Consider the following 22,792-nt stretch of genomic DNA (forward strand, 5'->3'; position numbering starts at 1 on the left):
ATATATATATATATATATATATATATATATATATATATATATATACACACACACACATACACACATACACAATGGAATATTACTTAGTCATCAGAAAGGATTAATACTTGCAATTTACCTTGACGTGGATGGAACTAGAGGCTGAGTGAAATAAGTCTGTCAGAGAAAGAAATTATTATATAGTTTCAATCACATGCAGAACGTAAGAAACTGAAGAGCATCATAGTGGAAGGAAGGGAAAAGTAAATAAGAACTCATCAGAGGGGAGAAAAACCATGAGAGGCTCTTAACTATAGCAAACAAACTGAGCACTGCTGGAGGGGGGATGGACAGGGAGCTGGGGTAATTGGGTGATGGGCATTAAGGAGGACATGAGATGTGCTGAGAGCACTGTGTGTTACAGGCAACTGGTGAATTATTGAACACTATATCAAAAAATAAAGAAGCAGTACATGTTGGCCGATTGAATTTAAATAAAAGAAATGAAAAGGCAATCCATGGAATGGGAAAAATATTTGTAAATCATATATCTGAAAACGGATTGATATACAAAATAAAGAACTCCTACAACTCAGCAACAAAGAACCCCAAATAACCCAAATAAAAAATGAACAAAAACTTAGACATTTCTTCAAAGAAAGATTTTTTAAATGGCCAATAAGCATAAAAAAGTTGCTTAATATCACTAATCTTTAGGGAAATGGATATTTAAAACACAGTGTGATATTATTGCACAAACATTAAGATGGCTATTATTAGATAAAAAGGAAAATAACAAACCTTGGCAAGGATATCGATAATTTGGAACCCTTGTGCAACTCTTGGTGGGAATGTAAAATGGTTCAGCTGCTATGGAAAATAGTATGTCAAAAAATTAAAGATAGAATTATATGATCTATAAATTTCACTTCTGGATATATATCTGAAAGATTTGAGAGCAGAGTCTTGAAGCAGTATTTGTTCATAGAAGCATTCTTCACAATAGCCAAAAGGTGGAAGTAAATGTGTATCAACAGATGACTGTATAAACAAAATATGATATATACATATAATAGAGTATTATTCAGCCTTAAAGAAGGAAATTCTGACACATGCTATAACAGAGATGAACCTTGAGGATTTTATGTTAAGTGAAATAAGCAAGTTACAAAAGGACAAATAAGTACTGCATGATTCCACTTATATGAGGAACCTAGAATAGTCAAATTCATAAAGACAGAAAATAATATGATGGCATCAGGGGATTGAAGGAGGGGAAAATTGGAAAATTGGAAGTTATTATTTAGTGAGTACTGAGTTTTAGTTTTGCAAGATGAATAGAGTTCTGGAGATGGATGGTGGCTATGAGTGCATAACAATGTGAATGTACTTAATGTCACAGAACTGTACACTTAAAAATAATTAAGATGGGAAATTATATGTTATGTGTATTTTAGCACAATTAAAATAATAAAATAAAAAAGACTAGTGTTCTGGCAAGGACTGCCTTTGGAGGTAGTTGCTTATCTATAGATATATCTAAGCAAGGTAATCTAGAAAAGTGATTAATGTATTAAATAAAAATGGTTTATGTGATCTATTTATTACCAGGAGGCAGAAAATTTGTGGCCAAGAGTCAATGTGACACTTAGTTGATAAACATACAATAGCAAGGAAGGTGGGTCTTCCAAATTTTACTGTGATTTGCTGCACAAAGCACCAGTGAGGCAAAACTTATATTTGTCTTCTTCTAGCAGGCAGTTAGAAATAGGACAGTTGTTGGTTTACCTCCTTTTCCATTATACATCTATCATTTTTTTTACATTTATCTTTTTTTGGTTCCTGGTGAACAAAGTATTATGTATGCAATTTACAATCCCCAGAGGCATGTACTATCTTACATGTTGCCTTCAAATAGTCCTGTGCACATAATTCTTCCCTAATAAAAGAATTTCCCTGAAATGAGGGCTACATTATTGACCTACCACTCCATGATTACTCCTACCACCTTCTTCCCAGCTATAGCATCTTAAACTTAGTAGGTAGTCTTTAAGTATATTGTATCTATGAACAACTGAGCTTCAGATAAATGGAATGAGATAGCTCCTTTAATACTCCTTCCAGAAACTGAGAACCTGTCTCAAATCTCAAGGCAATTCCCAACCACACTGTGTGCCTTTAATGTATATTAAAGTGTCTCTGCTTGACTGTTAAAGGTGGGACATTGGTTTCCTATCCTAGGACTGGAACTTACACAATTGGCTCTCCTAGACCATGAAGTCCATTATTCATCTGTTTCCAGTGTCTCAGGTAAGTATATATTGCAGTCCTCACTGGAAAAGATTAGAGAGGTAAATAGATGAGGAAGCCCAAAAGAATTGCAAGGGACCTCAGCCACAGATCAGTTAGATCAGTTCTCAATCTTTTCATACCTTTCCAAACCCTTCTGATATCTTTTTTTTTAATAAGGCCTAGGGCTTCTATGAGTTTTTTTTTTCTTCTGAAAAAAATGCATTTATTAAATAATAGCTTTTCCATGTTCATGGGTGCACACACACACTTATGCGTCAGACTTCCTGATCAGCATGGATAACCAATGTTATTGTGCTTGGTTGGTGTAATTTGGGGAAAAACAAACCTGACAGTTAGATAATTGAGATAGCTGTATGATAGTTAAGTGCTCTATTTTCTTTAAAGTTTGAAATACTGAAAATGAGTTAAGAATTCCAGTGATTACCTTTGCGGTCCATTAAAATGACCAGAGACCTCAGGCTGGGAATCACTGATGTCATTAGCTCCACCCCCCTCAATTTTTTCAATCACCTAGTAAGGCTTTTGGCCAAATAGAAAGTTAATCTTAACTGGGATTAAAACTTACCCTATTCGAGACCAGTTGCTTTCTTGGCTTTCTTCACGACACTTTTGGCCTATAACTTTGACTCATCTATGATCAGATTTTTTGTAAATGTCATGAAGGGAGCTTTTGGTCAAAATCTGTATTAGAATTCTCCAGAGAAACAGAACCAATAAGAGATTATATATCTGTGTGTGTGTATGTGTGTGTGTGTGTGTATGTGTGTGTGTGTGTGTGTATATATATATGTATGTATGTATATGTGTGTGTGTGTATGTATATATCACTTCTCTTGTCTTTTCCAGCAAGGACTGCAATATATACTTACCTGAGACACTGGAAACAGATGAATAATGGACTTCTCGGTCTGCCACCCTCCTTGAGTCTGAGAACAGCTGTAAGCTTTCTACAGTCCACACATGCCCCCTAAACCACACATTCAGACCTGATTGGTTAAGGGGGGGGGGTTTGGATTGGCAAAAATATTGCAAGGTTTCCCACAACCAAGATGGTCAGCATGCAGGCAAGTTCTCTGGAGTCTAGATGCAGTAAGTGCCACTTCATATTTCCCAAAGCCTTTGATAGGTGTGGCAGGTTAAGACTCCCACAGAGAGGTTATCTGCCCACTTTGAAGGGGAAAATGCTACTCCGTGCCTAAAGCCACTCCTTGTTAAAAGCAGCTTTAGCTCAGCAGCTTTTGCTGGGGAGAGGGGAAAGGGGGTGGAAAGAAGCTCCCTTGAATTGAAACTTGAATCTTGGGGTAAACACGGCTGGGACTTTTTCCAACATTGGCTTCTATGGTCCGGAAATAAGAGCACCTTATATCCCAGGGAAATGAATGTTTGCTGAGCCTCATCCTCACTATTTCTAAATCTCAATCAACTGCAGAAATAAGTATCCTTAAAAATTGAATCTTTTGGGGTGCTGGGTGGCTCTGGTCATGATCAGGTCGTCCTGGGATGAAGCCCCACGTCGGGCTCCCTGCTTGGTGGGAAGCCTGCTTCTCCCTCTCCCACTTCCCCTGCTTGTGTTCCCTCTCTTGCTGTGTCTCTCTCTGTCAAATAAATAAATAGAATCTTTTTAAAAAATTAAAAAATGAAAAAAGAAAGAAAATGTGGTCCATATATACAATGGAGTATGATGCCTCCTTCAGAAAGGATGAATACCCAACTTTTGTATCAACATGAACAGGACTGGAGGAGATCATGCTGAGTGAAATAAGTCAAGCAGAGAGAGTCAAGTATCATATGGTTTCACTTATTTGTGGAGCATCAAATAACATGGAGGACATGGGGAGATTGAGAGGAGAAGGGAGTTGGGGGGAAATTGGAGGGGGAGATGAACCATGAGAGAATGTGGACTCTGAGTAACAAACTGAGGGTTTTGGAGGGGAGAGGGTGGGGGGTTGGGGGGTTGTGGGTATGATGGAGTGCATGTATTGCTTGGAGCACCGGGTGTCTTGCATAAATAATGAATTCTGGAACACTGAAAAGAAATTAAAACAAAACAAAACAAAACAAAAACAAACAAACAAAAAATGCCATACTGTATGGTTACTAAACATAATAAAAATAAAAATAATAAAAAACTCAAAAATAAATAAATAAATAAATAAATAAACAAACATTGTTTACTGATGGAAAAAAAATAAAAAATGAAATAAAATAAAATCTTTTGGCAGCGGGGAGGGTTTTTTTAGAGGGATTTTTAAAATTATTTCAATTTAAAATCTTAAATATTCCCAATCCTACAGTCCTCACTAACTCACAGGCATACATGCACATGCAAACAAACATACACACAGAACCCCCAGTGAGTTTAGGGCAGAGATGCAGCTACTCACTGGTACAACTCCACCCCTGCGCAAAAGAATAGAGCCCAGAACTGAAAAATTGAAACTGTCAAGAGCTTCTGAATAACTACAAATAGACAATTGACCAATGTAAACAGAATCAAAGACAGCAAGGGCCAGCTAGCAAAGAATTAAACTGATAAAACCAGAAGCACAGCAAGCTTCTGTGGGCTAAGTTCTGGCTTTCCAAGACCTTAGACCAGGAATAACAGTGCCTTCATTTTTTTTTTTAATTCATTTTTTAATTTCAGCATGATGATTTTTTGCTATACAAACTTGAGCAAGTGGCTTAATTTCTCGGTGCTTCGTTGTTTCAAATACATTGAACTGTCTGGGATGATAAACCATCACCTCTGTCCCAGCAGGTCTTGATAGTTGAATGCACTTTTGCATGTATTGCAATAAACGCAAACAAATTATACTCAATAGACTCTAATCATGTATGTGTGTGCACATAGAAATGGTGTGGTTTATCAGGGATGGATGACTCTCTTTCACAGTTAATGCTGAAAAAATTTTAAAGATCATCATCCTCTTTGTGCTCCAGCTCTGGAAAAATTACACACCCCATTCCACCCCCACACCCTGACCAGGGAAATCAGCCACTGTCTTTTCCTTAGGGTTGGCTTCTTTGAGCTCAGCATGTCCAGAATTGGTTCTCTGTGGGCCTCAAGGGCACCTCTTAACCTTGGCTTGGAGGTGAAGGTGTCTATCAGGGCATCCCTTGGTCACACCCCAAGCCATTTCTGAGCACAACTAACTGTTTTGAATGAATACTTCAGGAGCAGAAATCATGGAAATGTCAATCTTGTTGCTGTTTTGTCTTTTAGAAGAACAAGATCTGGTCAAAGGACAGGAACAAACTTTCTGGGGCTTATACCATAATCCTCATTTCTTTTTCTGCACAAGTCCTTTCCTGTGTTATTTAAATGGCTAAATAGTAAATTGTGTCTTAAAAATTATTCACTGGCAAGATTTCAATGTAGAAATCTGCCTTTTGAAAACAGTGCATTATGATATTATAATGTTAAGTGGAAGAAAACCAACATGGGCAAAACCACAGAAAGAGAAAAATACACAGGAAAAAAAAAGATTAGAAGATCAAAATATTAAAATAGGCAGTCCTTGATTTCTTCATTTTTCTATTCTTTTGTTTCTCTCGTGTTATTAAAATGAATTATTTTTATAAATAAAAACATACAGTTTTCAATTTCTTTTCTCTGTTTTTCCTTTTTTGAACATGGAAAGGTTTCACATACAGTACAGGAAGCCAAAAGTCTCAAGCACAATATTAAATGGATGTGTGCCCTTGCTAAGTCTTTTACTTTCTCCGGGCCTCTATTACTCTCATAAAATAGGGTAGGAGACTGATAAGAAGGTATCCCTAGAGACCCTTCTAATTTCGGTCATTAATGTTTTATAGCCAAAGTCACTGTACTGACTGAGCTACCTACAGCCTTTGCAAATTAAAGTCTACAGGAGGACTTAGAGCTCTCTGGTCCTAAGAGCAAGCAGTTGATAGAATTTTCCAATTTTCCTATATTGTGATTATAAATTATTTTATCATGAAAAAGTAATGCACATGTCATTGGTTTTTAGAGTATGATTAGAGTGGAAAAGGGAATGTAAAAGGAAAATTAAATATAACCCCAAACAAGATGTTGAATGAAAAAAAGAAACAGGGGACCTGAGTGGCTCAGTTGCTTAAGCATCTGCCTTTGACTCAGATCATGAACTCAGGGTTCTGGGATGGAGTCCCCTGTCAGTCTCCCTGCTCAGCAGGGAGTGCGCCTCTCCCTCTGCCCCACCCCCCCAGTTGTTTGTGCTCTTTCTCTCAAACAAATTTTTTCTTTAAAAAAAATGAAAAGAAGAAACACATTGCAAAATGACACATACATTAGGATATTACTTACGTAAATTAAGAAAAACACAAGAACAATCCTGTCTATATATTTATATATAGAATATATATTCTATATTCATATACATAGTCTTTATAATATATATTCACATATACATATATATGTATATGAATGAAATGGAAGAATACATAACAAATACATACCAAATTCATTTTTGCCTCTGGGAATGGATAGAGAGGAATGGAATTGGAATTAGGGGACAGAACTTAACTTGTCTGTAACATTTTACTTTCCCACTAGAAAAAAAATCTCTAGAAAAAAATCTAAAGCAAACTTGATGTTAAAAATGGTAACAGAGAACAATCTGGTGGTTACCAGAGGGGAGAGTGAGGGAGGGTGAAATAGGGGAAGGCGATTAAAAGGTATAAAAGTCCAGTTATAAAATAAATAGGAGATGGGGATACAATGTACAGCATAAGGAATATAGTTAATAATATATACCAATTTTATATTGGTGACAGATGGTAGCTAGATTTATTGTGATGATCACCTCATAATGTACATAAATGTTAAATCACTATGTTGTGCATCTGAAACTAATACAATATTGTATGTCAAATTACACTTGAATAAAAATCTTAGCTTTATTTGTCAATTACATCTCAGTAAAGGTGAAAAAATAAAAGAAACTTTAAAAATCATAATAGTCATTATTCAACATGAATAAGTTCTAGAGGTCCACTATGTAACACAGTGCTTTATTTAACAATACTGTGTTGTACACTTAAAAATTTGTTAAGTGTACTTACCACAATTTAAAAAACTTACATTCATCAATTCTGAGTAGAGATACAAGTGTGTTTTTTACATCATTGATTCTTGGTACTTTTCAGTATTTTTCTAATTACTCAAAATAAAAACATAAATCATTGTTGAAAGTAAAAGATTGTATTTCTTCTCTATTTTTTCAAGATCTGTGAAATGTTCATGGATTGTTTTGCTAAATGACAAATTATTTTAATCTCAAAACTAGGAAAATGGAAAAGAGAAAAAAGTAACAGGACAAAGAAAAATGAAAGAGGGATATCACTGGGATTAGATAAAGGCCCTGGGAACCTCAGGAACTTTTTGCCCAAAAGTAACCAACAAACTTCCATTTGAGATCATAAACCAAAGACTTAACAAGTGGACCTATTACAAGATGGGAACCCCTGAGTGTTTCAGCTTCCATCCGCCACCATATATTTAAAATCCCACTGTGTTTCAATGATTTTCTCTGGATAGAAACTTCCAGTGAGTCTCCTCCAACCGCTTAGCCTTTCAGGGTCAAATTTTCCATCTCAGCTTCCAAGGTGACTATTAGAACGCCACAAATCACCTTCTGCCATCCCTTCATCAGCCAAATTCCTACTGGTTTCCAGGAATCATATGGGAAATGTGGTTCTCTGAATTTATTGCCTCACAGTACTCAGCTCACAACATTTCTTAAACTAAATGTTTTACTATAAAAGCTGAACATGCTGAAGATAAAGCTTTCCTTATTCCCCTACTGGCCTCCCCCAACCTAATCCCTGTCACAGTCAGAAATGCCATTTTACCCCCAACTCTGAAGAAATCTCAGTCAACTTGGCTCTTTGCTGTATACTGATCAACAATTGAATCCATTTGATTTTATCAACTCACTATCTCTTGATTTCCCCATGGCCCCTTTTGTCAGCCCTTTCCCCCAAACCCTCCTTGCTTTTTGTGGGCACGTCACAATATGATGTTTTTAAATGGCTCTGACCCAACCATATGCCACACCCAAGAGCCATAACCTTTCTCAGCTGATGTAACTGAAGTGCTAGCTCCAGACTTTGCTCTCTAAGGGTAGCAGTGACCTTGCATCCAGCCACACAATATGCAAGGAAAGCAGCTGCAGTCAAATAAGTTATGGATCCCAGGCAATATGAAGGAGAAGTTTAAAGTTTCTGCTGATAAGTGAGGGGGGTAGGTTGGGGAGACGGTTAAGTAGGAGAGAGTGTTGAATGGATAAGCACAAGCTTCACATGTTCAGAAACTAGAATCCTCCGTACCTCACTGTTCAAAAAGACCACTGATAGGGCATTCTAAAGGGAGGGATCAGGGCCTGGTCTGTAATGATCACTCTGTCCTTGATTTATACTGTGACTTTGAACAACTCAATGTAAAATATATGAGACCCCCCATTTGGAAAAGTTACAATCATGCAAACTTACTGTGGACAAAGACCTTAGAGATCAGCCCTCCACTAAGCCCCCCATTCACAGTTTAAAAACTCTGAGGCCCAGGGTTGGGAAGTAACTTGTCATGCACGGTCTTCAATATTTACCTTTCCTAAGTCTAATAGGTTGTTTGTGAGGCCAAATGAAATAAAACATTGGAGCCTATTAAATTCTTTAGAAGAGAAGGGCTATAGAATTATAAGGTGTTATTAGTGGCAGTATTAGTGCCTATACTCCGCTAACATAACTTAGTCTCTTGAATGAAGACACACCAGTCTGGATTTTCACTTCCTCAGGTCTACTAAACACACAGTTATCTCCTTCACCTGGCCATGTCAGCAACAAGACAGCAGCTGTCTGCCTTGTTGTTCACTGAGGCCTCTCCCACCTCAGATTGTCTCAACAGCTTGAGCACTCTTTCTACCTGAGGTTCTAGAAATAGCTGGTCCTCCCTGCACCCTCCTTTGGGCACAGATGACTAGTGATACCTCACATCCTGTGACACATGGCATTTCAGTTCCTAAGTAGATGACGTGGAGCAGGGAGAAGTTTCTTACCAAGGGCCTCCTATAGGGTTACTGGGAAAGGGATCAGAACCACAGATGTCAGAAAAAGGCTAAAGTCCAAAAGGACAGAGGGCAAAATAAAGAGGTAGGATCACGCTTTTCCTTTCAGTACATATTATGCCAAATGGCTTTTCATTTAAAAGAGGGGATGACAGTGTAGCTGAGTTGGTTAAGCATCTGCCTTAGGCTCAACTAATGATCCTGGAGTCCCAGAATAGAGCTCTGCACTGGGCTCCCTGCTCAGTGGGAGCCTGCTTCTCCCTCTGCCCCTTACCCCACAAGTTCCCCTTCTCTCTCTCACTCCCTCTCTCTCTTAAAAAAAAAAGTAATTGAGGATGGTTTTGTCTAGTATATGGCCTAGATACCTGAGACAGTCTTGTGGATTTTTCAGTCTAATAAATTGAATTTTCAGAAAATAAAGGACCCCCATTCCTGGCATTAGCCATAATCACTTTAGTCTTCCATTATTCAATGGGATTCCATGCTGGAAGATATCCAAGTCATCCCTGAGGGTAGAATGTAGATGTGAAAATCAAGAGTTTAGTCCATCTACCTGTTCTTTAGCATCTTTCAATGGTTGGCTAAAAGTAACTTGGCCTTGATGAATTGTGAATCATTGGGATCGGCAATATCATGACATCACCATCTTATCTGAATAATAAACAAGTTGGTCTTTCCATTTATTCAGGTGCTAAATATATAGAAATGAGTAGCTACCAAAGAACTGTTGAAATAGGGCCAACAAAACAAAACAAAACAGTGGCTTATAGGAAAAGAGTGAGATCAATGGCAAGGAAAGTTGATTCTAAGTTCTCTTCCCAGATCTGTATAGCAGCATCCTGATCCTTTGGTCCCTCTGCTTAACTGGTGACCATTGTCTTCAGAATTAAATAGCACATTGGAGCCCTCTTGAGAGACAAAGCGACAAATTGGGATTTTGGTTTTGCCCACTATATCATCTCCATATCTCTGAGTAAGAGACCAGGCATACTCATCTCTTCTCCACAAACACACACATGAAAGGATCTAGGTAACTCACAGCCTAGGGTTTAACAACCAACACTTTGACTTTGGTTTATAAAGCATGCTTATCTTTCTCTTTACCACACAAAATTCCAAACCACTTCCTCTTCAGATGCATATGTGTTTTTGTTTAGCTTTAAGTCAAACCACATAAATCTGCAAAACTCCGTATAGCCTGTCAAAATTCCTCCTCCTTTCACCTATTTAGCCAAATGGATTTGACTATGTCATTTATGAAACATCTTAACATGTCAAGGCTATAGCTTTGCACATATAAGATTTGTTATAGGAAAAGGCAATGTGACTCAATAAACAGTGGGTATACTTCTTTCTTTGCCAAGAGATACAGTAGATAAGCAGTCCATAAAAACAAGCACACAGGTATATACATACAAATACAGAGAGCCAGTAAGGAAAACGTTACTGAACTGCTCCAAAGGGAGATAAAAAACACTGAATCTACATTGAGGAAACCCCTATAAGTCAAAGGAAAGAAAGACCTCAGAAACCAATAGTTATGCCAGTGCACAAAGAAGCTGTGTAACAGGGTCAGCTGATTCTCTGAGCCTTAGACAAAAAGTGCCAAGAAGTTAACATGGAGCTCTGTGAAGGACAGAGTCCTTTCACAAATGCTTCCCACCTGGCTGAGATGCTGGAAGCTTCAAGGAGCAGAACACTAGGGCCACAAAGATGCCAAATAAACCCTGGATTCTAAAGAAAAAAATAATAAATACCCCCTTTCTGTTAATATTTCCTCAATCAATGGTTATTTCAGTCATGGAGATGGAGTATTTGTTGTTATGAATAAACAAACTAACTTCTCCCCAATAAGGGAGATTATTTCTTTAACCAAGTGGAGTGGTACAGGAATCTGCAGCATGCCACTCCATCTTTCTTCCAAGAGTTAAGAGGAAAAACTTTGGTTAATACTATGATATAGTTTCTACCAACTCTGCTGGGTCCATACTATCCAGGTGAGTTCCCTGTTGCCCATATCTCCCTAGTACTCATCTCTGCCAAGATGACAGAGATGTTAGAATTATCTCACAAATATTTTAAAGCAGTCATGATAAAAATATTTCAATAATCAATTACACTCTTGAAACAAAAAAAAATAAAGTATCAACAAAGAAATAGAAGACACATGGAAGAACCAAGTGGAAATTTTAGATATGAAAAATATAATAACTGAAACTTTAAAAAATCTGAACAGATGGGTTCCACAGCAGAATGGAGAGGACTGTGGAAAGAATCAGCCAACTTGAAGATAGAATAATAGAAATTATTCATCTGAACAACAGAATAAAGTAGACTGAAAAACAGGGCCTCAGGGACCTGTGAGACTATAAAAAATATCTAACTTTCCTGTCATCAGAGGAGGTCTGGAAAAATAAAATATGAGAAGGCAGGATAGAAAAAGTATTCAAAGGAATAATAGCTGAAAACTTCCCAAATCTGGCATAAGATACATACCTACAGATTCAAGAAGTTGAGAATATTCCAAACTAGATGAACCCAAAGAAATCCATGCCACAACACCTTATAGTCAAAGTTCTGAAAACTCTAAAGATGTGGGAAATAATCTTGAAAGCAGTGAGAGAGAAATGATGCTTTAACTATAAGGGAAGAAAACAATTTGATTTCTCATCAGAAAGCATGGAGGCCAGAAGGCAGTGGCACAAACTTTTTGCAAGTGATGAAAGAAAAGAACTGTTAACTCAGAATCTTATATCCTGTGAAAACATCCTTCAGGAATAAAGGGGGAATTACGAAATTCCCAGATTGGGGCACCTGCGTGGCTCAGTGGGTTAAGCCTCTGTCTTTGGCTCAGGTCATGATCCCAGGGTCCTGGGATCAAGCCCTGCATTGGGCTCTCTGCTCTGCGGGGAGTCTGCTTCCCCCTCTCTTTCTGCCTGCTGCTCTGCCTGCTTGTGATCTCTCTCTTTGTCAAATAAATAAATAAAATCTTAAAAAAAAAAGAAAAGAAATTCCCAGATGAAGGAAAACTAAGGGTTGCCAACAACTTGCACTAAAAGAATGGCAAAAGAAAGTTCTCTAAATGGAAAAAAAAATATAAAAGAAGGAATTGTGGAACCTCAGGAAGGAAGGAAGAACAAGAGAAAAAGCTAAAGGAAGAGTAAATACAATTGGCTTTGCTTCTCCTGTTGAGTTTCTCAATTATGTTTGATGGTTGAGACAAAAATTATAACTGTCTGATGTGGTTCTGAATATATGTAGAGGAAATACTTAATTCAACAATATTATAAATAAGGGAGGATTAAAAGGTTAAGTTTACTCAAACAGGTAAAATATTGATAGTAGTAGATAGTGATAAGTTATGTGCAGCCACTCTGGAAGATAGTTTTGCAGTTTTTTAAAAATGAAACATGCACTTACCATATGATCCAGCAACTACACTCTGGGCATTTTCTCCAGAGAAATGAAAACTTACATTTACATCAAAACCTGCACACTAACCTGTACAGCTTTATTTGTAAGAACTAAAAACTGGAGACAACCAAAATGTTCCTCAACAGGTAAGTGTTAAACAAACTGTGATACATTCATAACATGGAATACTGTTCAGTAGTAAAAAAGAAATTACTGTTTATACATAAAGCAACTTGGATAGACCTCAAGAGAATCATGCTGAATAAAAAAGTCAACCTGAAAAGGTAACATACTCCATGACTCCATTTATATATTTTTGAAATGAAGAAATTATAGATATTAAAAAAAGATTAATGACTGCTAGGAGTTAGGGTTAGTGGGAGTGAGCAGAGTAAATGTGACTATAAAGAAAATAAAGGAATGTCATAAGATCTTTTGTGTTGATGGAACAGTACTTTATCTTGACAGTAGTAGTAGTTACACAAATCTACACATGTGATGAAATTACATAAAACTAAAGACACCCATTGTTCCAATGTCAAGTTCATGATTTTGATCATACACTATATATGTATGTGTAAGATGTAACACTGGGGAACACAGGGTGAAGGGTATATAAGACCTTTCTGTCCTTACAACATATTGTGAATCTACAATTATTTCAAAAGAAAAAGAAAAAATAACCAAGTTGCTGTGGTAAGCAGAGTAGTGACCCTCTAAAGTAGTCCACATCCTACTTCTAGAACCTGTGAATATGTTACATTATATGTCATGAGGAGAATTAAGGTTGCAGATGAAATTAAGTTGGCAAATCAACCAACCTTGAGATGAGGAAATTATTCTGTATTATCCATTCAGGTAGACTCGATGTAGTCACAGAGGTCTTTAAAAGTGGAGGAGGGAGACAGAAGTGTGAGAGTCAGAGAAGGATATGTGACAGTGAAAGCAAGACTGAAGGAATGCGACATAAGAAATCCATCTACCGTTGCTGACTTTGAGGATGGAGGGGGCCCTTGAGCCAAGAAATGTGGATAAACTTTAGAAGCTGGAAAGAGCAAAGAAAAAGTCTCTCCTAGAGTCTCCAGAAAAAATGCAGCCCTGCCCACACCTTGACTTTAGCCCAGTGAGACCAGTTTCAGATTTCTGACTTCTAGAACTGTGAGAAAATAAATTAATGTTGTTTATAAACTACTAGGTTTTTGGTAATTTGTTACAGCAGCCATAGTAAACTAAAACAATCATCAGCTAGTGGTTAAAAACTAAGTCACTTGGGGCACCTGGGTGGCTCAGGGGATTAAGCCTCTGCCTTGGGCTCAGGTCCTGATCTCAGGGTCCTGGGATTGAGCACTGCATTGGGCTCTCTGCTCAGCGGGGAGCCTGCTTCCTCTTCTCTCTCTGCTTGCCTCTCTGCCTACTTGTGATCTCTCTCTCTCTCTCTCTTTCTCTCTCTCTCACTGTCAAATAAATAAATAAAATCTTAAAACAAAACCAAAACTAAGTCACTCAAAGATGAGTGGCTGGCTTTTTGCAGAGATCATTTAATTCGTTACTCAAAAGTCAATAACTCTGCACTATAATCTTAACTCAATGGTTAATACATCATGGCTAATGCTATTTGCAATTCCACATCACCAATGATAGCAATGATAGAAATATTGCCTCAGAATTGCAGGGAAAAGAAACATGTTACTCCTTATTAAATAAGGCCTGCTAAGTTAATGCAGAAATAAGAACAGAAGCATTTGTGCCATGATGGCTGGAAATAGTGTCACAGCTACAGATACATGTTTGCAATGAATTTTTCTGCCGTGTTAAAACAAGACATCTTAAATAAATTTTTAAAAATCTTAAAAAGGGGTGGGGGGGTTGTGCCTGGGTGGCTCAGTCAGTTAAGCAACTGCCTTCGGCTCAGGTCATGGTCCCAGGTCCTGGATTCTCCCTCTCCCTTTACCTGCCGCTCCACCTGCTTGGGCTCTCTCTCTCTCTCTCTCTCTCTCTGTGTGTGTAAATAAACAAATAAATAAATAAATATCTTTTTTTAAAAAATAGGAGATCTACACTTATTTTCTAATGGGGAGAATATAGAAGCAATAGAAAAATGCATCGAATTAGAAAAAGGCTGGGGCTACAGATGATAAAAAGACCCAGCTAGGGACAAAGCTAACTTCCTATAAGACAAGAGAATCTGTTTTATTCTTTTCTGTCCCCAGTATCTCAGTGCTTAGCACATAGTAGATACCCAATAAATGTTGCTGATTAAAGTAGATATAATGAATAAGGACCCTTCCAAATTTAGGATTTTATTAGCCCTCATACTCTGCCGCACTCCAAACTGCTGAGATAAAAAGCAGAGACAAGCAATAAACATTTATTCATGGATAGGGATACCACCTATTCCTATCACTTCAACTGTAAGACACAGATACAGCATATATTCTTGTTTGCAGAGCTTAAGGAGCTTTGCTTTAAATACATCATGTTAGATGACCAAGTTTGCTAATAATCCAAAATGCCCATAAGAAGCAGGAGTCCTCATGAAGATATCTGGATACCACCTTCCTCTCTGACTCCACCTAAAAATTGATGCTAGCAAGAGTTTTTTATTTTGGTCAAAGCCATTGGCTAAGATAAACATATAAAAAGAGATAGATGAAAGAGAGATGGGGGCAGGCAAACAAGGATCAGTTTTTCTAAAATATATTTTATATATTGATGAATTTGTGAAGAGTGTGTGTTGAACAGGCATTCTTAAGAATCTGAGAATTGAAAAATCAAAGATTTAGGGATACTATCCTTGATTTATTTTTGGTGAGAATAGTAAGTCAAAGTGAGTGCTAAGTGATTCTTTTCCATAATAAAAAATACCTGTGCAGGCTATTCAGAAAAATATTTATAACCATAGCTGAGAGCTGTGGAACAGAAGTATATTAATAACAGCCTTTCTTGAAAGAATCATTTTCATGGTTTCCATTTCAAACTACCATGACCATGACAACCATGCAACAGGACTTCTTGTAACAATCGAGCAAAGGCTAGTGCAGAGGTTTTAACTCAGAATGTATGGTTAGACTTCCTAAAAATGTATGCAAGTGTCATATACATAAATGTGCACTTTTCTGAAGACAGTTTCCTTGGCATTCATCAAATTTTCACAGGAGTTCATGCCAAAAATAAGGGTTATGATCCACTAAGCTAGGTGGTGATGGTCCACTTTTCCTATCCTATTACTCAGTAAAGTATGTCTTCTGAATGTGTTCCAGTTATTTAGTAACTAAAGAGACAGAAGGCCTCTGTTGAAGCAAGTTACTGAGGCCTGGTCTCTGGGTTAATAAATCACATGTGTGCTTGGAATAATGTGGCAAATACTGGAAAGAAGGCCAGAAAGAATTTAGTAGCACCACAAAATTTACGTTACTCCAATAGGCAGGAAAGAAAAGATCACTATTAATGTTTGGACTCAAACAGATTCATATGTGGATTTTACCTTTAAGGTCATCACCCAACCACTCCACCAGGTTCTGAACAATCTCTGAAACCCTAACTATCAGCTGATACATACGTATTCAGGAAATGTGGACCCACTTTAACACTGGCCTAAGTAAAGCTCGCTTATGAAGGGAACACTTGAAAACATTTGCAAAAGCAACTTTAAATAGCTCCATATTTTCTTCTTGTTTGCATTATTCTTTTTCCATACTGGGTCAGATTTGGCCTGTGAACCATAGTTTCTTTTGACCCCGCCCTAGATCAATGAAGGCCAGTCACAGATACTAAGAACTGAAAGTAGTTTAAAAGGTCATCTTTGCGGGGCACCTGGGTGGCTTAGTCATTGAGCATCTGCCTTCGGCTCAGGTCATGATCCCAGGGTCCTGGGATCGAGCCCCACATCGGGCTCCCTGCTCGGCGGGAGCCTACTTCTGCCTCTCCCACTGCCCCCTGCCTGTGTTCCCTCTCTCACTATGTCTCTCTCTGTCAAATAAATAATAAATTTTAAAAAATCATTAAAAAGGTCATCTTTGCCATTACAGAGAAAGCAAATGTAAATACATGTTATATCTACATGTAAATATATACATATAAATATAGATATAATTTATATATTTATATTTGATAAGACCACATGCAAACTATTCGGGACAGAGAAAAAATTACTTGTGCATTTCTCAAAACATATTCTAAAAAGATGAATTCACACTTCTGTTGGTACGACCCTCTTTTGTCTTACAACAGCCATGGTAAAGATGATCTTTCTAAACCCAAATGCCTCCTGGTATGCTTTAAGGTTGTAACCTATCACCAGTCTTCCATGAAAAGAAGAATAGCCTTGCTCCAGAATTAAAATAGCACCTCTTTGTTTGATTTAAAGGTGCCTTATAGTTAGGATGACCCCAGAACTTTTTTGTCCAAACTGGGATGCTTTTAAGGGTGAGGTAAGTATGCTGGGACAAGAGGTTTCAACCATAACATACGGCCACACCACTTACAGACCTCAATAGAGAAAATGGTTTAACTTGCCCTACAGAAAAATCAATCCCTGTGCCTTTTCTCAATGGAGAATGGCTTGGCATTACTCTAGTAGTCAGGCCCACAGTATAACCTTGGTCTCTAACTTCTAAACCCCCTCAGGTTAAATATTAGGAGTAGCTGCTTGCTTAGCCTAGTTGTGTAATACTTAAAATGGGATACTAAGAGAGAAAAAAATGTAACTTTTTAAATGAGGTTTGGGAGTGTTTGAGAAAATAGTAGTAATTGTTATATCAAAATCATCTTGTTGGGGATGGATAAAATAGATGACCCTTTAAAATGCTTTTTAGAAAAGTAAAAATTATATACATAATAGTTTGTCCTGAAGACTTCAGTCCTTTTTCTACCAGAGAACAAGGGAGGGAAAGACATCAGGTCATAGTGCTTATCAACAGAAAAAGAGACCAAAAATAGCACATTCCCTAGCAAATCACCAAGGCAAATGAAAGATTGAATGGAAGAGGGACAAAGAGCATCCTCACCCCTTACCTATAGTTGGCTCAGAAAAGGCTCTACCATTAGTATAAGGCAGCTTCTCCCTACCACCCTCCATCCTCCAGGCAGACCCCAACCCAGACCAGATTTCCCCAAGGTTGTGATGTGCTTATTACTATTGCAGAGTGCCAGTGTTGTTGAAAAGAAAGGAATGTTGATCTTTGCCTAAAATGAGAATTTCTTGGTGAGAGTAAAGGTCTGAAATTAAAGGTAGGCTCAAATGATGATGCAGTCTCATCCAGTGCCCTTTGTCTTATTTTAAGGCATCCGTGAAAAAGTGGCACACAGAACATGGCAAGTCCTTTATGTCCAATCCTATGACCTTGGGTTTGAAAGGGTGTTTTCTGGTGGAGAAACTGTTAATGAGGGAGCTAGGTGATGGGCAATTTTTCATAGGAGGCAAAGGGGAAAAAAATTAAAATGTCCAAACCTGAAATTTTGTTTTGTTTTGTTTTGCTTTTGCTTTTCTGTGCAAGTAAGTGTTTGTATTAAAACATGGGGATAAGACCTGTGAGCAGAAAGAACTGCACTGTGATTGTGAGGAGCAATTGATTATATACTTTTAAGCTGGGGGAGATCAACTTAATAGAGATAAAGGAAGTTTCTAAAAGGATTTTCGCATGTTAAAAAAAGACTTAGAGGATCCTGGAGGTCTGGCTATTGTCACTGAAATCTTTAAGAGGGGAAAAGCAGGGTAGCCAGATGACCTACTCCTTATTATATCATTTCCCTTCCCTATCATCCACTTTGGTTCTTCTCTTTTTGGTTGCTACAAGCAGGAACACTTAAACCTCGTATATGTCACCAGATAAATAAGTTTAAAGATAATGTGACAATCAAAGGCCAGTTAGAATCTCTTTCTCTCCCTTTACTAAGGTATTAGGAGGAAAAAAAAAGTATTCCCTAGAACTGGACTTAGGAACAGAGAAACTGCCATCAATGAAAGCTTTTTGGTTAGGCTAGTCACTCTTTTTTTTTTTTTTTTTTTTTTTTTTAAAGATTTTATTTATTTATTTGACAGACAGAGATCACAAGTAGACAGAGAGGCAGGCAGAGAGAGAGAGGGAAGCAGGCTCCCTGATGAGCAGAGAGCCCGATGCGGGACTCGATCCCAGGACCCCGAGATCATGACCTGAGCCGAAGGCAGCGGCTTAACCCACTGAGCCACCCAGGCGCCCAGGCTAGTCACTCTTGGTTAAGCAAATATTTTGGTGAAACCAGGACCTCCATGGTGATTTTGACAGATGAGCACATTTTTGAATGTTTAAAATCCAGCACTTAATCAGTTTCCTCATCTCTTTTATCCCACTCCTAAACACAGCCAACCACTATAACTTTAGTTCTCTCTGCACACCGGGTAGTCTACAGATAACCAGAGGATTGTGAAAAAAAGAAAAAGGGAGAAAAGAGGCTCTGAAATGGAGAGAAAGTGGCAGTGTTCTGCACTTGTTTGACTTTGGCAACAGGGAGTTACAGGTTTGCTTGTGTGTGTGTGTGTGTGTGTGTGTGTGCTCGCGTGCACGCAATGCACGCCTGTATGTTTTAAAAAGCAATGATGCATCAAAGATTTATTCACTGAACAGGCTGATCTTTTAACAAACTTGACATATGTCAAATTCTACCATGTGCTTACATAATTGTTACCCATTAATCAAAGCTATTATTTAGCCAAATATTTGTTTTAAAAGTGTTTTCCTTTAAATGACTTTTTCTAGTCCACTGCATAATCAATCAGTGGTTCATTTTTATTTTGTTCTGTTCTGTTATGTTAACAACAGCTATTTTAAATTTAATCTTCTAGGGCCATTCCATCTCCACCCAAAATCTATTCCTTTTTCCCCCCATAGTAACAAATTTCTTGTTAAAATCACATCATAGGGAAAAATTTAAAAATACATACAAGGTCCTTTCATCTTATTGTATTTTACACTCTTGATTTCCAGAAAAAGCAGTTTCTCAATATACTGATAAAATCACAGATCTGAATACTGTTAACCTAAGAAACTGGCTATAAGGACAAAAGGATATGATTTTGTGTGTGTGAGTGTGTGTGTTTGTGGAGTGTGGAAAGGTGGTTGGGACAGCTAGGTAAGAGCTAGGTGGATAATTAGAATAAAAGAAAGTAAATGAAGTCAATTTTGAAGTCTTGAATTTTGTTGAATCACCCTACTCCATCTGAACACATGTGCACAAAAAAAAATTACATTTTGTTCAACTCAAATGCATGCAACTGGAAGGTATTTCTGAGAAACAAAAATGTCTAATCACTAGCTACCAGTCTGAGTTCTTCTACTGTAAACATGCCATACGCGAAAACAAGAGGCTCAATTTGATCTCACAGGTCAAAGCGTGAGGGCTAGGAAACATGGTGGCGGGGGAGGGCAGGGAGGAAGGGGAATCCCACCACCACACAAGTAAATCTTTGACCTAGTAAGCAAATACGTTTTTGTTGTTACTGCTGGGTAAAATGTACAAGTCTTCCAGAAATTAGACACTGTAATAAAAATGTACCAGCCCAAATTTAAATTGCTCACTAGACAGATGGTTAATTATATTCACAGCCACATATTTCACTGGGATAGTTTCAGACACTCAGCCAGTTTTATTTGATTATCCAGTTTCCCAGTTAATATGTAAAATGACAGTCACTTAGGGTTTTTCTGTTCCCTTCTAAAAATATATTTTAAATAAGTGTAAATTCTCCTCAGCCACCGGAACATCACTGCTGTAAATAAAATATTTGATTATGGCACCCTATGTGTACAAGATTTAAGGGAGATTCATTCTCTGAAACCCAAATGGTCTCTGTAGTTCAGAGAAGGCTATTGGAACACCTTTTCTCAGCAAGCAAAATATTTCAGGAACTATCAGCACACCGCTCCTCCGCCAAAAACAACCGAGGAGATATTTAAATCACTGGTTGACATGCTTTCGATGCTTTTTAAAAACAGCTCTAGCAGCCCTACACACAAATCACGTCTCCTCAGATAAGAGTCTAGAAAATGGAACGTTAGGAAAAGGCCACATAGCTAAGTACACTGCTGTGCACAGAATTCAACAATATGCTGGGAGCCAAAACCCAAAAGCAAAATATGAAACCCACTGATTCCAAAATGCAACCAGAAGCTCGACAAAAATCAAGTGTGCCGATGTTGAAATGGAGATGCCAATTTTTTTTTTTTTTTTTTTTTTAACTTCGGAAAAGACAGGAAACCTTGCGCGGGTGATTCGGTCCCTCACGAATCAGACAGAGAAGCAGTCATGCTGAAACCACTGGATTCCTAAGCAGAACGGCGCCAACTCAGCGGCGCGTTTTCCATACTTTCCCAGAGCGGGCCCTGCTCCCCACACCCGCTCGCAGCCTCCCAGCCCCACCGGGTGTGCGAGACCCCAGCGGACGTGTGCAGCGGGGCGCGGCAGAGCGAAGCTCCAGAAACTACGCAGGAGAGTGTCAATTCGATTGCCAAAAACGGGAAAGGGGCCGAGGGCCAATTTCAGAGGAGGTGACAGGCTGGGCGAGGCTCGCTGGGGCCCCCAACACAAACCCGCCCGCGGCCCTCGGTCGGTCGGCGTGTGCTGGGGAGCGCTCCGAGGTTGGCAGGGCAGCCCCAAGCGCGTAGGGGGCGCTGGCGACCGTACTTCGCACCTTTGCCGCTTTGGCCCTGGCTCCCAGTTGCGGCCGCCGCGTGGGTTTTCCCGCTTGCGCGGAAGCGTGCAGTGTTGGTGCCAGTTCCCTGGCCAGGATCTCTTCAGCAGCAGCCCGAAAGGAGGAGGCACACTGCTGTCTTCGATGCCGGGCTGTGTGCGTGTGAGCGCCAAGGCTCCGGCCCGCTCGCTTCCCCTCCCCCCTCTCCCAGCGCAAGCAGAGGCCTTTCCTAGATTGCAGTGCCTATCAGGGCTACCCGAGATCTCTCGCCCTTACTGCCTTGCTCCCTCGCACGCAGACACACAGATGCACGCCATTCTCACACAGAGGTCTTCCCTTCCGTTTTCCCTTCCTCCTCTTGGATCTTGGCTTCCCGCAATTCGTCCCACCCCTTGCCACCTCGAGCCAGCCGGGGAGCCTGCGAGGAGGCCAGGGAGCTGGTCGATAACGCTCGTACTCACCTCACAGGCCGACTCAGCAGGCGCAAATCGCTGGCGGGCTCAGGCAGCGGGCGCTGGAACTAGCGCGGTCGCAGTCAAGGCTGGGCTGCAGCCGTCGCCGCAGCTGCTTGAGCTGCCGCCGCCGCCTGAGCTGCCGCCGCCGCCGCTGCTACTGCTGCCGCCGCCGCCGCCGCCTCTGCCTCAGCTCCATGCGCCAGGCCCGCCAGGTGGACGCGCCTGTGTCCCTCAGGCGCCGCCGCCGCCGCCGCCGCCGCGCTAGATGGAGTCAGAGCTGTCGGGCTCTGGCCCTGAAACTCAGCACCTCGGTGACTATGGTGCTGCTCCCGGGGTCCGTGCTTCGGGTGCACGACCGCTTGCTCTGGCCGGGGCTACCTCAGCAGCGGGCTGCGCGCGTGGCGCTGGAGCCCTCTCGGTGCGGTGGCTGCGGCGGTCCGCGGGAGGGAGATAGAAGGAGGGCGGCTGCTACTGTCTCTGTAGTCGTTAAAGCTATTGCTAAATGCTGTTACTGCCGCTACTGCTACTGCTACTGCTCCTGGTGTGGCGGTGGCGGCTGCTGATGCTGATGCTGATGCTACTGCTTTTCCGTCCCGGGTTCTCCCCCTGCCTCGTCCCCCTCCCCCCTCTCTCCTCCTCCTCCTCCTTCCCCTCCCTCCGCCGCTTTTCTCAGAGCCTCAGCGGGCGCTGCCTGCTCTTCTCTTTTCCCTGAGATGCCTCTGCCCATTCAGAAAGGTGCCCAGAGTGGGACTGCCTCGGCTGCCACCATCGCTATTGCCCCTGCCATTGTTTCCTCCAACACGGTTGTTCTTGCTGGCCGCGTTCTCCCCTCTGTCTCCCTTCCCCACCACAGCCTTTCCTTTCCCTCCTGCTCTCTACCTTGTCTATAGTCCCTTCCCCAT

The 22,792-nt window shown here is 39.9% G+C and overlaps 1 protein-coding gene across 1 annotated transcript in view; it reads right to left on the reverse strand.

Moving 5' to 3' along the window:
* NEXMIF (neurite extension and migration factor) overlaps window positions 1–22,003 on the reverse strand; it is a 167,013-nt gene extending 145,010 nt beyond the window's left edge. Inside the window, exon 1 of the mRNA XM_032847727.1 lies at window positions 21,897–22,003. The gene's annotated coding sequence lies outside the window, so the exon portion shown is untranslated. The remainder of the gene's footprint in view (window positions 1–21,896) is intronic.
* Between the last annotated feature and the right edge of the window lie 789 nt (window positions 22,004–22,792).

The sequence above is a fragment of the Lontra canadensis genome, unplaced genomic scaffold (genome assembly GCF_010015895.1).
Source record: "Lontra canadensis isolate GAN:19392208 unplaced genomic scaffold, GSC_riverotter_1.0 scaffold192, whole genome shotgun sequence".
Taxonomy (NCBI): Eukaryota; Metazoa; Chordata; class Mammalia; order Carnivora; family Mustelidae; genus Lontra; species Lontra canadensis.